Genomic DNA, 18,036 nt, shown 5'->3' on the forward strand with positions numbered 1-18,036 from the left:
AGATTGTAAGCATATGTCTCAAACGCAATAATTCAACATCAGAATTAGCATCAGCATTAATGACCAGGACAAATCTAAAGTCTGTTCAAGTCCACCATTCAAAGTCTATACAAAATTTAGCATTTTAACCAACAGTACAGCTACACAAAGCCTATTGCTGTTTTACCACATATTTGAAAATGACAATAATAATAGCCGACTCATATTAACCTTTATTTTACATCCAAAGAATAGTGAGAAAATCATGATCTTTATTTTAGGCAAAAAAAAAATCATTTCATTTTAGCCAGAATCGTGCAGCTCTAGTTAGATTGTTCCAATATCATGCAACCCTAGTTTATCTGGTTTAATTTCACATAATAAAACAGAAATAATTTATTTGAGGAAATCAATACTGTGATAAAGTTTATGTCAAATAGCATTGTATTATCCAGGCATCCAGTAAAGTTATAAAAGTAAAATGAATACTTTTCTCTAAAGATACAGGACCTTTTTATCTCTAAATAGATGCATTTGAATTATCATTAATAATATCATGATCACAGTAATTATTAGAAAATAGTGTGGTGAGGGCTGACTATTGAGGTCCATACTAATGCATATAGTGGATTATGGTAAATTGCTGCTATTGACAGTTTGGTGATAATGTCTCTCAAGCTTTTGTGCTGAGTATTGAATTTTTTTGTTTTGCTGTCAGATCTAATTTATTATTTTTTTGTATGAATTTCAAGTAGGCCTGCATATAATTTCGTTCCCTTGTTATTCTGACTCTGATTGTTTTCTGGCTGGATAATTAACTCTAGTCACTAGCTGTTCTTTAAAAAAATCTTTGGTTCATCCCTATTAATTATTTAGAATATTTGAAGATACTTGGACTGAGTTTCACACTGAATAATGTCTAATTTAGGTGAATTTTGGTGTTTTGTCATTTGCAATAAATCTGAACAAGTCTAATGTTTCGGATATAAATGATGAAAAGATTCCCCCTAGCCTTTGACCAGGGTGTGTTTTGGTTGTTTGTGTTTGCATTGATTGTAATGGTGATGCCTATAGAGCAATAGGGTCTGTAATTATTTATTTTTTTATTTGAATTGTTTGAAGTATTATTACTATCATTAACTCTGTTCACTTTGTGTCATCCACCAGCAACATGTCTGCATGAGTTATTCATATGAGCAGCATTATTTTTTCACACTTTACTATTTCACTCATTTACTCTAACAGTTCTGAACACTTTGGTTAAAATCCTAAAGAACTCAATGACTACAATGACTTAATGACTATGTTTACATGTTATTTCGGGTGTTGCACTGCTGTTTTAATGGAATTTGATCCCACACGCCATATGGGAAAAAACCTCTGTATTTCGCGATGCATGTGTATGGGTTCTTTCACTGACTCGGTAGGTGCAGAGAATAGTGTTAAATAGCCATGTGTGTAGACTACCCTATCGCAAAATGTGTCAAAAACTACATGAAGGTTATAGTTTGATTGCTGTGTATGTCTGTACTGCACTTTAATAATGCCACTAAAATCGACATATTCCACATCTTAATTCGATTTCTGTTTAGTTCCATTATAACCTTAATTGGATTAAATTAATCAAAATTTTCTGTTTACATGGTAGACTCTTAATCAAAGTATTGTCTTAATAGCATTAAAATTAGATTTTCGGTGTCCATGTAAGCATACTCATTGTCTGCACACAAAAGAACACCCCACCTCCATCATTTGGGATTTGACTGAATGTCTATGTGTTAAGAGCAGGTGGCTCATCTCCTATAGACAGCGAGACTTCTGGATGGTAATTGCATGCAGAACATGCAAAGTAAAACACTTTGACTACTGTAAGACTTTTAAACCATTTTTAGTTGCTGTTTTTAGGAATATGGGAACACAGTTGTTTTCTTTATTTAGCTTGGCAGACGGCTTGCAAACTGTTGTCATTAGTGTGTGATATTTTCAAATCGTTGATACAGGGCTCTGTGCTAACATGTTTGAAACATTCACACCCTGCAATGTTGTTTTTCTTTTGTCACAGTCAAGTCAAGTTTTTAAAAAGGGACGTTGTGTTATGATATAACATACATGTAAATACTAAATAACTCAATTAAAATATTTTTCACACTTGCCGGAGACCAAAAATTAAATGTCTTCAGAGAAAGTCCCTATTGCAGCTCTGTCTAACCATATCATTTTTAATGTATACTGGTAAGACATCTTACTAACTTTCATAAGTTATTCACAAATCTGTTATATAATGCTTCATTATGTAAGAGATCAGTAGTTTGTGACCATTCAAGTTTGATTATTTATGTATAAAACATTAACCAGACACTCATGCATATTTGAATGCAGTTTCTCTAATGATTTGTTTGGGATGTTCATTGTTGTGAACTTTGTTAGTTGGTGGAATCAACATCAACCGTATAGCAATATATTATGTGGAGAATATAAACTTTTTAATTGGAGCATGCTGTCATTTTACAAGGTCTGTTAAGGGTTTGCTCATGAATATTTATTGTTCACCTGAAAAGGATATGCTGTTAAGTGCGAGCTAATCAAATGAGAATAGACGATGCCTACTATTATGAGGGCATGGTTCATGAATATTAATTAAGCTACTTGATTGAATGCTCTTGCAAGGTTGTGGATTCACTTTAGCATGACCTAATTAATGTTTGTGCTCTTATGTTCTGTTGTCACATCAAGGCACATGTAAAGGACTCGTTCTGTTTCAAGAACAAGTAGAAACAGAAAGCAAAATCTTGAGACATGTTTTTAAACGGCAAAACCCTTTAAACTGAACATTTCTTTTATCATGGACTGAGATGGTGATAAACAATAAAAAATGAATAAAGAAGTAACAGATTGGCTGTTGACTAAATAAACACAAACAGAATGTGGAGTTGTTTGAATGCAGTTGATTTTTAAGTAATTCCAGGTTTTGCTTGTAGTTTAGGTTTCACATGCATACAGAAGTGCCACAAAATCATTATTCTCATTTAACAAATGTGAATTTAATGCTTTGCTGTAGGGTTGCAGGTTTTATCGGTACTATGGTAGTATCACGATACTATGGCTCCAAAATACTGGTGGTGCTGCTGTAGTTTCAGGGTTCATACGGTTATGGAAAGCCTGGAAAAGTCATGGGATTTTACATGTCGTTTTCCAGGCCTGGAAAAGTTTTGTAAAAACAGAAAAACCCACAAAGATTTGGAAAAGTCAAGAAAATTAGTTTAACAATTATCTGTATGCTTGAATTAGGGCTGCAAGATATTGAAAAAAATTTACATTACCATATTTTGCAATTTTGTGAAATATTGAGATGTGAATACAATTTCACCAGATGATTTAACAGGTTTATTTGGATTGATTGGGGGATTTGGTAGAGAAGTGAATCTCGAATAATATATAACAAATAAATTACAAGCATAAATAAATAAAATATAGTCAAGATAAAAGTGAATTGTAGTTTTCAGGTATTCACTATTCAGGTACAGATATTGAAAAATCACACTGCACAGTCTTCATTGTATATTATTTAAGCTTTATTAAAGTTACAAAAATTACTTGGCCGGGTGTTTTAAACTCTGAAATATTGAAATGCTCACACAGTCACAGGCCGTTCGCCCCGTTCACACAGGCTTCAGTGTCAACACTTGACAGAGGGCGTGTTTGAAGTTGGGGCTGACGCAACAGTCATAGCAGCGTTAGCCAATGAAATGAGTCAGCAATAGGCCACAGTCTGAGCTGGTGTATTTTCATACAGCAATGTGATTGGCTGACGCTTCCGTCACAACTTGAAAAGTTGAGCAATTCCCAACTTTTGCAGTGAGCAACGCCTCTGAAGCGTCGCCGACGGATCCACAATGCAGTTCGGCAATGCCTGATGTCACCCATTCAAAGTGAATGGGGAGTTAAAGGGACCGTTTACGCAAAGATTCAAATGTGCTCACTATTTACTCCCACTTCACTTGTTTCAATACTATAGGAGTTTTTAAATTATATTCTTTTTGTGTTCTATTATAAAAAAGATTGTTTAAAGCAAGTGAAGAGTGTAATGAAAATGGTAAGTGATTTTCAGGCGATATCTTTAAAAATGCATGCAGATGAAAAACTTTTACTCCATTATGATTAAACTCTCTGTATTAAACTATAATCCCAATTTAACGTTGCATATTCTGTGATGTAACTAATTTGGATGCACACATTGTGATATCAATGTTGAAACGATATGTTGTGCAGCCCTAACTTGAATTTGAGTTGGTTGTCTTCTTTTCTGTTCTTGGCCAAAAACATGCTTTGACATTATTAGTGCTGTTTGAGATTGTTGCATGTTCTATGAATCAGTAATAAATTTGAACGTATTTGAATAGACAACTTTATTTTAATAGTCTTTAAGGTTGCATGTTTTCTGACGTTACGAACGCACTTCTGAATCGGTTCATTTCTGTTCCTGTCTATATGATTTAATAGCTACAATAACCTTGACAATACTACTTGTTATCATGATAGTTCAGCTGGAATAGTATCGTAACAAATTAATAATATCGTGATAACCCTACTTTGCTGCTAGAGCTAATTGCCCATTTATTCGTTCTTCCACAAATCGTGACCTGCTCCTATGAAATCATCAACTCCTATGAAATCATCAACTCCTGTACTGGTTTTCTTTTTTTCTTTTTTTCTTTTTTTTTTTGTCTTTTTATAATTTCAAAAAATGCTTTAATAGACAAACTAGTGTTGACATGGTTCAGTTTAAAGTACACATTGAGTATGTTTACATGGACACCAATAATCTGATTTTAAATCAAATTCTATTAAAACACCAGTCCATACTTCATACTCTCATCTAATATCTCAGTTTGTCACAGGGGCATGAAGGAAGGTGAAACTGCCGAACTGCTGTTAAAGTCAAAAAATAAAAATGAAACGCCTGAAATTACATGAAATTCTAGAGGAAACATGGATAATGTGGTGACACATTGACGTTAATCGATCTATGTGCTATACCATGTAAAACGGGAACATGGAAGGAGCATTCAAAAAGCGACTCGTATTTTCGTCGTCTTCAGATTAGGACAAATAATTTTATCACTGATGTCCATGTAAATGTAGTCATCGTCAGTTTTTGTTTGTTTATTTTTTAATTTAATTGTCTTTGATTTCATTGTTAGAGGGTGTGTTGGATCAGCAAATGATCTTTTAAAAGTGTCTGATTTTCAACATTATGTGGTTTGGGGATTGTGCAGTAGTAGGTGTTTGAATGAAATTTTTCAGTGCTTTGAGGTATTTTCTATATTGATTTAGATCAAATTGCTTTTCTTTCTCTCGTTGAGAGCGCCATTCTATTTGCTTGTCTGTGCTTTTATCAAAAGTGATATTCAATTCATTCTGTCAAATTCACACCAATGATGACCTTGATGTACATTGTAGACATTATTGACAATAACTCTTTCCTTGTACTTCTCTCTTTATCTGTTAAACTATTTTCCGTGCAAGTAATTTATAGGCAGTCAATTTAAAAATTAATTTACAATAATATTCAATATTGCTATTTTGCAAAGATGGAACATCAGCCATTTTCCTCATAGCAAATTCTAACAAGAGTGCTTTTAATTTTTTGCTTGAATTGTGTCACACAACCCAAACAAGTTGTACTTAAGAGATGTATCTGTTCTTTAAAACATACTCAACTCAGTATTGTTTGCATTGTTTTAAACAGTTACTATTTATTAAACCATTTCATTCTTCTTGTGGTGTTGTGCGATAGATCCCGTTGGGCTTTTTGTTAGTTACCTGATGATCTTTATTGTTAGTTTTGTTTTAGCTGGCTTATTGTGCAAGTTGTTTGCACCCTTATTTGTCCTGCTAACATTAACTTCACTTTTTTTTTTCTTGAAGTGGAAATTGATTGACATTAGTGTCAACATAAAGAAAAGGTATTTTAAACATGTTGGGTGCAATTTTTGACATTTCCACATCTAAAAAATAAAACAATTCTTTCTAGAGATGGGTTTTGCAATCAGTTCGACAATTGTATTAGATTCCTATTTATGTACATAGATTTGATTTTGACCTAATATTGATTCGTTTTCAATATTCCATCAAAGATTTTAGTTTGCTGACAAAATCGAAAAATTAATATCAAGTCTGGTAATTGAAACTTACTTCATTACTTACTACATTATTTGGACTATTTTGTCCTTTTATTGTAAGTAACAATCGTTGTAACATCAAACCATAAGATGTGGTTTTCAGATTTTTACGGTTCATGTAACTGTAATTTTGAGGTGCAGAAACTGAATTATATAATCAAATTTAAAATTACATTATGTATGTAAATTTCACTGTAACAGTTAAATAAAGGTAAACATTATTGAAGTTACAGCAGCTATACAGTCCAGATCAGTGAGTAAAAACATCAGAAATTAGATTTTTATATATTTTTTTTTACTTTAATATGATACACAGACCACCACACTTCATTCATGTGATGGCACTTCTGAAATCTGGACCACAGGTTCTCTTTGAGCCTACAGGTTTTAATAACAAAAGCTTAAATTAATTTAGTTTAGATTTGGTGAGAGAGATGTACAATATGCTATTTTGGTCTCAAATAGGGTTATTATGGTGTGAATGACTGGACATACAGCAGTCAGACTGAGTTTACAACGACTATTTTGTCCACTCAATTGGCTTGTGTTTATGGTGGTGTTCAACTGTCACTACTGTGCTTTTGAATTTGGATGCACAAATTCTACTTGCATGTCACTTTTAAGTGAAAGCTTCCCTAACTTTAGTGCTCTCTTATTAGACATTGTGCATTGACGTAACAGTTGAAAAAATAATTAAAAGTATGGGCAATTTTCAAGAAATTATATTTGAATTGAAATGCAAAACCACAATTTTCAACTGTGTGGAGGTTGTACCAAATGGTTCAATATTATATTTCTCGTTTTTTGATTTAAAATAAGTGAAAAGGGCATTTTTGGTATTTAAACATAAGTAATAATTTACACGAAAAATAAATGACAGAACAATGAATGAATAAATGAATAAATAAAAAATATATATACTAAAAAATTATTTGTCTGATGTACTACATGCATTAGCTACGTTTTTCCATTTTAAAGAAAACAAATGTAGTCAAAGGCTGCTGAACCTCTGTCTGAAAAGCGCTTTTGATCAACTATATAACAAAATAAATTTTTCTTTTATATTTTCTCTCTCTCTATAGAGTAGAATTGTGTATATTTCATTAGAAGTATGAAGATGACTGGTCAGTTCTTGTCACGTGACTTGCTGTGCGCTCTTTCAATGCACCTGTAGCATTATCGCATCATCGTTGTCGCTGCCAATATGCCTGTGCAAGCTGCGCGCCTCAATGGGAAATAACAAACTTGCATGTACAGAAGACAGGATATGTGAAAAGCCCTTAGTTAAAAGCCTCAGCCATAGTTCAAATCAGCCTTTAATCTAGTGTGTGTGCATATTAGCCTCTGTGTACAAGCTTGGAACTGTAAGCACACAGTTGGCATAACTTTTAATCGCAGCAGTTTTGTTTCATGAAATGCAATGTTGAGAAGCCTTTACGATTAATTAACCGTGATGAATTAAAGTGCGGTTACTAGTGAAATCAGTTACTTGTTGCATCCCTAGAATCTATCAAGCTATTTAATAATCTATACATAAAAACAATGTTTGTTTGTTCCTAAGTAAATCAGTTATTATGATTTTATTTTCACACACCCCCTAATGAAGCCCCATATTGGCCAAGTAGGGCTGCCTTGTACGGTAGTCTGTGGTTGTTATTGCCCCATGTTGTTTTCAAGCAAATTTGTTTTGCTTTTAGTCTTTTGCTCCGACTGTTTGTGCACAGCTGCCCTGCTGGACCGAAGCTCAGTTTGGAGGTCTTCCCATAGCTGATGACAGAACATGTCCTCCGAGACGTCCATTCTCATTACCTGCGGTGTCTGGAGCAGGCAAACATGCTCACTTTAGCTACCATGACTCAGTGTGCCTGAGTGACTCAATGCACTTGCTGAAAAATTTTAGATTGTTGCGTGTAGGTTATTTATTTATTTTTCTAGTTTTTCCGCCGCTTGTTTTCTTTATAGCCGAGTTTGCTTCTGTTTAGGTACGACGCATCTGTCTTTTTTTCTCCCTCTTTAGCCTTCTGTCCATTTGTCTCTCTGTCCATCTCTGGTGTTCTTGTTTTGTAGTGCGTGTCCTAGCAGAGCCTCTCGGCTGATCGGGCTTTGTTTCAGACTGAATGAGCGCAGTGTGGAGGCAGGCTGGCGGATAAACAGCAGGATCTGCAGCACATCTCGCTCTCCCACTTACGCTCTCTCTCTCTCTTTCTCCCTCACAGCGCTCCACAGGAGGGAAAAAAACGTGATGAGCTTCTCTGTTTACTGGCCTTTTCCTCTCTGTTGAGCTGCATGCATGTATTATCACACTGCCTTCAGAGGCACACAAACAAGCATTTGTGTGCAAGAATTAGCCGCTCCTCAGAGAAAATCTTCCACCGTTTTGTGTCCCTCCGCTCTGCGTGCGTAATTTAGAGACTGCAGCTTTTTCATTTCCCTTTTCGTCTGTTTTGCTATTTAAGCCAATGCCGAATCATGCCCAGCTCATGGTCTTTTGGTAATACGATTGTATTCTGCGCCCCATGTGGATATGGGTTTGGAAGGAGTTCTGCTTTCTTGGTCTGGACCGTCACCAAATAGGAGCAGAAATTCCAGTTGGCAGACGGATGAGATGAGAGATGCTATTAGGCAATGACAAGATACTGTCTCTGTGCCTTTTGGCAGAATGAACTGCTCAAGTTGTGGTGCATTGCAAATAGAGAAGCACTTGTAACATGTTCGACTGTTTAAGATCCTTATCATTTAAAGATGAAACCTTTGCTCTGTCCACTGTAAACAGTCTTGGCATGATGAAAGTTCTCGTGCTATAAAAGATAACGAGGGCAGATGTATTGTCCCCTTTACTGCTCAGCTTGTTAAAGTCAACCAGGAATGGCACTCGTAATGCATTTTACTTGCGTAATGAGACTTATTTCAGAACAGAATGGTCGTGAGACTTGTTTTTTTATCCTCAGAGAAATTCATAGACCATTATATAAAAAAGTAGCCTGTTTTGACAAGTGGTTGAAGGTTAAATAAATATTTTGTAGGGCAGTAGGGCTGGGCGATATTGCAAAAAAATTATCACAATAACATGCTTCATATTATTCGAAATCCATAATTATTGAATATTTCTTAACAATCCATTTAGCACTATTAGACTTTTCTTTAGCATAGCTGCATCTGGAAATTTGTCATTATTATGAATTTTTACAACAAACAAACATGTTTTAATACATTTATAACCACGTTCGTGTTTTACCGTCATGCTTTAAAAAAATAAACACTAAAATAAAAAAAAATAAAAAAAGATATGTCAAGATGTATTTAACATTTTTCAAAAGTCAGTTGGCAATAGAGAATATCTATAATCCATAATAATGACTTCTGTATTATTATTATTATTATTATTATTATGTAGTCCCACAACATTCTGACACTCGAATACCCTGTCAGAAAAGTCTAGTGGCTAAGAATGACCTTTTTACAGTGTCTGCTATAATGTTGTTTTTTTGTGTTTATATAGATGAGTATGGTCACTGTGTAAATGCGCAGTACAGTTATGATCTTATTACCACATTAGATTATTATGATAACATAACATATGCCTTCAGTTATTTCCTGAAGATAAATACAAAAAAATAAAGCAAATGGAATAACTACAGTTGTTGCGGCTGCTGATTTCGTATGAAGCATGAGATTGCGATGGCGTGTGCCAGTGCTGTAGTGCTGTTTCAATTTGTAGGGGTAAATTTTGAAGCCCTTCCCCTTTACACTCTATTTCAAGGGCCAAGAGGTAGGGGTAGGGGTACAAAAATAGAATTGAATTGGGCCTTAAACATGATGAATAAAATGTTACAAAGTGTGTGCAATGGTAAAGCACAAATACTGAACAATTAAAGCAAACTTTAAGGTGTCAATACTAATGATACAATAAACCTCAAACTCTGTCAACATAACAAATTATGATAATCAAGTCTGAGCTGTCAAGTAAAAGAAAAAGCCATCATTATTCAAATACATATTGCAACATTACAAATTGTGAAGTTGAATGACTATATTACCCCTATGCTAAAAACAAACCTTTTAGATGGGGAGCTGGTGGCTAGAATCCACAAGTAAAGAAACCGAAAAGCCACTCTGAAGACATCCTTACATCATTTTTTTTTATTTATTTATTTATTTATTTATTTTTTTTACAATCTCCTCACTGCTGATACACGGCACTCATTTTAACAATTGTTGTTATTCTGACCTGAAGTGATAACCGCAAGCACGTTTGGTTTGCTTCACCATTTTCCATAGTGTCTCTTGTAACTAGCCAATCATCAAACCGTTTTGTCAGAGGATGACAAATGGGCAAACCATTGCTGCAACTCCAATTCAAGTTTATGGAGAAAAGTAAAAAGCATTGTAGTGTTTGGGTGCGCTGTGTTTGTCTAAGGTAATTAGTCTACAGTTACTGACATGTGCATATTCTAGACAAAGTGTGAAGCAGATTAGTTAGTTCTACGTACATGAATTGCGATGCGCTCAGGGCATTCAGAAAAGTTCAGATGTTTTTTTAACTAGGTGTACATGGGAAATGTGCGCGAATCACATGTGCGCTGCTTGCACACTGTGCTCAAGTGGCGTGCCGCCACTGGAAATGACAAACTCGCACCCTAAGCTTATTGGCATTTCTTCCAAGGTGCGCACTCAGCAGCAACATTTTAATAAAACTATAGCGTTTTTAACCGAAACGACATACCAAACTTTTTTATCGTTATTGACAATGGTGTTCGGTCAATAAAAATTCATACAGATTTTATCGCCCAGCCCTGTGTCAACTGCTTATATTTTGATAAATGAAAACATTTTTTGTCTTTGTTTAGAATAACATTAGTGTAGGTAACACCTCCTCCCCCAAAACTTTACCTTGTCATTCCTTTATTGATTGTTTATTAATTCTCTCATTGTTCTAGACTTCTTGCATTTGTTTTGCGATTAGTCATTGGATGGTGTTTTGCAAATGCATGTTCAATATAATATTTTTGTTCTGTTTTTTAGCTTCCAAACAACCAGAATTTCCAGTAATTCATTTACATTTATATGGGGACATTTAGTTTTATTATAAAAAGATTTGTCTGGATTAAAATGAGGTAAAGGTGGTAATATTCTGATCATGTGCACACATGCTCTTGTGCTGTGCCTGTAACTGAGTCATGCAAGCAATTTTAGCTGCTTTAATGTTTAGGTGATTAAAGAAAATGATAGTTAACAAGCTACGGCATATTCTGAAAATCAAGTTATTACAACATAATTAAGCCTGTCACAGTAATCAATATGTCGACCTCCCGCACAATACATGGACATGACCTCAATTCATTTTGGTTATGCAATATATATCATCTATACATAAAAACTAGGGATGCATGATATATTGTCGGCTATATCGTTATCGGCCGATAAAAGCTATTTTTAAGATTATCGTAATATAGACGAAGTTCACTGACCTACTGACTTCCTGGACCCGCTGTCTCGAGCGCATGACAATGTGTGTGTGTCTGTGTGTGTGACTAAGACCTATTAGTGTAAACGGGGCCACAGTATAACTGTAAATAAATGAATCAACCAATAAACAATCAAATAAACAAATATATTTGATACTTTTTAAGGTGTTAAAGACGAGTTAAAGTACGAGTTAAGGTGTATTGTTAAGGTGGTGTGTTCTGTTCAGTTGAAAATGAATATGAATCAAGGAATAAAGCCGAGCAGGCAAGAATTAATATGAATAACTGTTATTGTATTCAATAAATTACAGAGTAATTATGCATGCTGCACATAACTGCCTACCTAAGTGTTGAATACAGCTGGAGGCAGTGCAAAATTTGACATGGCAAAAACCTGAAAAGTGAATTGTTGTATTAAAAAACCCCCACTAAAGTTTGGTATTGCAACTTATTTTAAATGTTTTTCAATATTTTAATGACGAATTGTAAGATTTCTGTCCTGTAAGCTAAGGCAGTGTGCCAAAAAACTCACTGATTTTACACTTTTCACTTAATCTGTATTGTGCATCTGTGATGTGAATAAACCTCACATTATGTTTGAAAGGATTTTTATTATTGCTTCTATGTCAAATACGTGACCGATAACCTTGAAAATTTGTGTCAAGAAGATATGTCAAGATGTATTTAACATTTAGCAAAAATCGATTGGCAATGGAGAATATTTTATGTCAGTACAAGATTGCACCCTTCCATGTTTGTTGCTTTTTGCTACAATGAATTTAGCTGAACTTCCTGTTTATCTCCCTTAATAACCTCCCTTAGTAATTTGGATGATTCATCACCATTCTGTTATTGCTTAAGGAAAGCATCGTGTCCTTTTCTCTCTCCAAATGAATTGTTCACAATGGCCATTTTTGCTTTTATGTTGTCTGTTTATGTTTTTGTAATGGCTGTGGTGTGTAATGCAGGACTGAATAACAGAACCTGAGACGTTCCCTCAATCCCAACACAGGGATACATTGTTGGCACTTTTGCTCCTCCATTAAAGCACACTTAATTAGTGCCATGTAAACAAATGGGACTTGCTGGGCTCCTATAGAAATGCGGAGTGTTCATTGAACAGTCTAATTTGTGTGTGTGTACATGGTGAAGGGAACGGGGACCACGATTTGAGGCTTTTTTTTTTTTTTTGGGCATGATTTACATTTACAGATTGTGCACCTGTAGAAACTGCTGTTCTCTGATGTCGAGAGTTGAAGAATACATTTCCAAGATTAATGAGCTCTTGTTATTAATGAACATTGCAGATTCAAGGTTGTTGAGAATGACAATAGAAAAAAAACTCCTATTTCTGTGCCAAGTTGTCTTCATGAAACTTGTTTTTTCTTCCAGGGATTGGAAGATTTGAGTCACTCGTTTAATTTTTGATTTGATTATTTGTCTTATTTGCTCATCAGGTGTTATCAGGTCTTTATTTGGATTTAGATCATAATCATTAATCCCTTAATCTTGAATGATTTAGGGTGCTTTCAGACCTGCCTATCTTGGGTCGGTTGAATTGCACTAGGGTTTGTTTTACATAAGGCAAGTACGTAAGGCAAGTGTTTGTTTACAGTGCTTTAGCAACTGCTCCTAAAACTTCTAAAACGACTTGTAATGCGCTTTTGCTATTTGTGGTGCATTTAATGAGACAATGGGTCTTATTCACTAATAATTACATATGTTTTTGTATTTATACACACATTTGAACTCCTCAGAAAGAAATTCCACTTAATTCACGGCACCTGTATCAACAAATTAGTTTTTTTTCCCTTAAACTAGATCTTCTGTTAGTGAATATGGAGTGTTCTAAATGAGTGCCCACATGCACAAGGTTACTCATTTGCATAATACACAGCCAAACAAGCTCCATATAATGGCTTTCCGCAAAGCAGCACTTGTTCAGAGAAAACTATAGGAAGACAAATTCTAAATTTTGGAAGAAACAATTATTGCACTAAAACAAAAAAATAGTAATAGATATTTCGTTGTTGGATGTGTAACAGTTCGGAAAACGCAAGGTGCATTTTTGTTGACTTTAGAAAATACTTTTTTTTTAAAGAACAGGGTGCTGCGCATTTTACGATGCTAGGCAACCACACTGTATCAATGGAGCTGACTTTTCAGCTGTAGCTGCACAGAACGCTTCGTCAAAATTGCACAAAACACTTAATGCCAATAAACAATCATTTTTAAATTGCGCCTCTTGCTGCAAAAACACCCCCAAAAAACACCTTTGATGTGATCAGGGGCCGAATAGCTGTTCATTACTCTCAAGAAACATGTCTGTACACTCTCAGTCACAGTTGCCATGCCACCAAACACAAGATGAGACACAATAAACATCCTTCATATAAGAATATATGTAATATATATGTAATGTATTTCTAATTTCTTGTTACTTTTTATTTGTCCTGTAAAAAATATATCTAATTATATGTAGGGTTTGTACATGATTATTGCAAATGTGTGGTACATTTTAGAATAGGTTTTATAATGAAAGTTTTGATAAATTATAATTTATTAATGAAAATGTCAATACTCATATTTCACACTTAAATTTGTGTATACACATGTTTAGTAAATGAGACCCATTGTTTGCAAGTTGCATCTGCAGTTTATTCTCAATTTATGTTTTGTCTGAAGTGATACAGTGAAGTTCTGTTGGATTATTCTCTCACATTTATTCAAATTCACATGTTAATCGCAAATCAGTTCAGGAAATGCGTTCAATGACACAACTGGCCAACGAGTAATGTGGATGTTGTCACATGACTGCATTTTGGTTTGTTTCATCTGTTTTGGGACGTTTGTTTCAGAACCTGTCTCGGTTGCCCAGATAGTGTGGTTCAATTGGCATATGTGAAACCTGCAAACTGCGGCAAATTTATCGGTCGAAGATCGCCTGAATGAGGTGGTCTCGGCTCAATTAAAACGTTTATGCAGTGAATCGATTGTAGTGAGAAAGCAGTATGATGTATGAAAGAGTCTTAACTCTTTGATTTATATTTACTGACGATATAAAATCTAAAGTGTAACTTTTGGCTAATGTCCTATTGCTCATCAACATAAATTAAAATAAAGACATATGACAGCTGAGTGGAATCTGTGGGCCTCTGAAAAATAAACCCTGAATTTCGGACTGCAACATCTCTATCTCTATTGGAGGTTTCAGAGTCAGTATGGTTAAAAAACACTGTTACTATAGTATATTTTTATGTGGGTGCCTGCCAACTAAAAATAGATTTGTTAGCAGATGTCGCAGCCTCTGTTTTTTTTTTTCCTTGCATTTTTTCGTTGACATTTATTGTTATTTATTAAGGATACACATGTTCACATTCTGATTCCAGTGCCTCATTAATAAATTGTTAAATTGACCATAATTAAATAAAATATTCTTAAGAATAAAACAGGTTCTTTGTAAGAGTGTACTTGCATTGTGATGATATTTTATTGTCTTTCTGGCATTTTATAATGAGTGGCATCAAAAAATGGTCTTAAAATGACAATACTATCGCTTACTTAGTGTAAAATATCGTACAACAAAAAAACGATATTGTGACAGGCCTATATGTAGGATTGTTTTGTTGCAATGTTGACAGTGGCAAGTCCTGTCTTTGTGGTTAGTTTAAGCTGTCTCCTTTCTATAGTCCTTTGCCAAACCTGAGCAGATTCTCATCTGTAAAATGGAAGTGATTTTGATGTACTAGTCCGAGTTTTTCAGTGCGGAGCGCTTCCGAATGCCACAAAATCATAAACACAAACTCAGGAAGCAACTGTTTTCTAATGCTATTAAGTACTGTAGTTAAACTTTGAGACATTTTATTTATTTCTATTTGTATTCTAATTTTTTTCCAGCTTAACGGTACTTATGCAGACAATTTGTGACATGATTATTTAAGTCTTCAGTTGTGGAGGTTGAAATGTGGTTCTTCGCTTATCATATAAGTGGCAATTTCTAGGACAGGTAGCTAGGACAACCATTGCATACTAAATGCCACAGTCTCTGGAAAAAGCAGTGCATGAAAACTTTCTTCATTAATGTATTTGATTAAATCAAAGAAGTGAAGAGCAATGACTGCAGTGGATGTGATTGTTACAGTGCTGTACCGTGAGCAATATAACCTTATGACGCTTCTCTTGTTTTAATAGGTTGCTGCTCCTGGTCATTTAACAATGGGATCTCATGTTCTTCCTGAGCCTCTTCATTTTGCAGCCCACGCTACAGCACACTTGTCATTGTGAGAAATTCAGTCTCAGGTGGGTTTTCTATATATGTATTTAGGATGATGTATAGGACAGTCTCAAGAATTAATGCAAAACTTTTGCTATACGTCTCTGGAACTTGGTGTACTTGCTTGACCCGACTGAAGCAGAATTCATGGATTGTGTAAAGAGCTGAGATTAATCATGCTTGCATATAAGGTTTTATTTGAATTGTAAAATGTATTTGCTTTTAAATGGACCTGTGCTTCCCTTGTCTCTCCCTCTGTCTTGAAATCTCAGCTAGCTGCTTTGTTCGTGATGAAGGAAGGCTTTCTGTGCATGAAGGAAGGCTTTGCATGCATTGACCATCAAATCATTAATCCTCCATATTGGAGTGCCATGTAGTGTCTGGTACCAAATGGTCGTTTTGTCATTTCTGCTTCTTGTGGGATCAGTCAATCACTAGCTGTCCTTTTTCACAGCAAGGTGCCGTCCTGGCCAACACTCCTTTTTCTCAAACCCAAACCCTTAGAGCTTGCTGTTTTGAGGCTCCATTGTTTCGAGATTCTGGCAGAAATCTCCAATTAGAGGACTGCTCTCGCAGCCTTTTATATTGAAAATAACCCTTTGCATTCTTGAAGTCTCTCCCTCTTCTGCTGCGATTGAGGTTATTCAGCAGATCAACTGGTGAACGTCTGTTCAGCTGAGGTAGCGGTTTGAATCTGCTAACCGTTTGTGTAGCCGGCCATTTATGCATCAGCCTGGGTGACTCACAGGTGAAGTCTTGTTACCTTTGTTTGAAGGCCTGACTGTCACTGCAGCACTTTTTATGCAATTTCACACCCATAAACATCTTGAATAACTGCAGGTTGAGTGTTAAAACCATGGATTTGGAGTGGGTTGTAACAGCTGTTCAATAACTAGTAGTTCTGGGAGATATAATTTAATATTTTTCATGTACAGTATTGTTTTAAAATTGTGACTCCATAAAATTGGAAGCTTGAAATTGATTGAATTCTACATTATATTCGTAAAGAATAATTAAAGTATCACAGTTTCTACAAAATATTAGCGTTGGCTCACCTAATAATGACGATAATGTTATCAAGTATTCACCCTAATTTCAATCCCAACATCCCAACCCCTGAGGCTTTCATGTCTTTTAAACACCAATTAAGATTTTAGGAGAAATCTCAGAGCTCCCTCCTCTTCCATATACAGCAAGGTTTCGACTTTTTCAAACTCCAGAAAATACCAAAAAGCATCCTCAAAACAGACTTATGCATGGGATGATTTTTCCTCTAATTTTTCCGCAGAAGATTTAAACCAAAATACACAATAACACTCTATCAAACATATCTACAATGATGAGGAACATGGGTACTTACTGAATTATTAATGCACAACAATAACACAAAAAAAGGAAGGACTTTGAAGAAATAAACAATGTAAGGAAAGCTCTGTTGCACTGCACTGGACAAGTCTGAACAAGTTTGACCCGCGCATGCACGAGGCAGGCAGTTCTGTACAATAACGTAACCTATCAGCTTTAAGATATTGACCTAATTTTGATATTGAACCGACAAAAATAACTTTGAAATAGCAGTTATCGATCAATAACGATATGGCCGCTGATATATTAACATATCCCTACTTAAAGCAAAAGATTTCAGTATTTAAAATATAAGAATGATTCTTGAGCACCAAGTCTGCATATAAGAATGATTTTCGAAGGATCAAGGGACATGCTGAACATTCATATTTGTTTCAATAATATTTCTAAATACAATTAAAATTGTGTTATTTTGAACTGCAAAAATATTTTACAATGTTGCAATTTTTGTGTAATTTTTTGTGCCATGCTTTTTTTATTGTGGTCAACTCTAGATACATGCATATGACGAGCTCTTGAGTATTTGACCTTGATCAGGGCATGTTACTCTACCTCCTAATTAATGGAAAATCATCTTATTGTAAGGTATTACAAAAAACAAACAGAATTAGAATTTTTTTTTAGCTGTGTCACCCAGCCATATGATTGGGTCATGTTTTGGTTTTCAACTCTAAAAAGAGAGAACTTGCCTCAAACATATTAAAAAGTGCACAGTCCAAACAAACACTCACACATATGCTTAATTTTGTTGAGGTCACTGCATGCATAATGT

At 34.9% G+C, this 18,036-nt stretch overlaps 1 protein-coding gene across 20 annotated transcripts in view; it reads left to right on the forward strand.

The window, feature by feature from the left end:
* The window catches only part of ndst2a (N-deacetylase/N-sulfotransferase (heparan glucosaminyl) 2a), a 210,063-nt gene that overhangs the window by 20,292 nt on the left and 171,735 nt on the right, over positions 1–18,036 (forward strand). For 16 of the 20 annotated variants that reach the window (XR_015505928.1, XR_015505927.1, XR_015505930.1 and 13 more), the window contains exon 2: positions 15,818–15,925. The exons of the other annotated variants lie outside the window; for them this stretch is intronic. The gene's annotated coding sequence lies outside the window, so the exon portion shown is untranslated. The remainder of the gene's footprint in view (positions 1–15,817; positions 15,926–18,036) is intronic. 20 annotated transcript variants of the gene reach the window in all.

The sequence above is a fragment of the Danio rerio genome, chromosome 13 (genome assembly GCF_052040795.2).
Source record: "Danio rerio strain M-AB ecotype USA chromosome 13, GRCz13ab, whole genome shotgun sequence".
Lineage (NCBI taxonomy): Eukaryota > Metazoa > Chordata > Actinopteri > Cypriniformes > Danionidae > Danio > Danio rerio.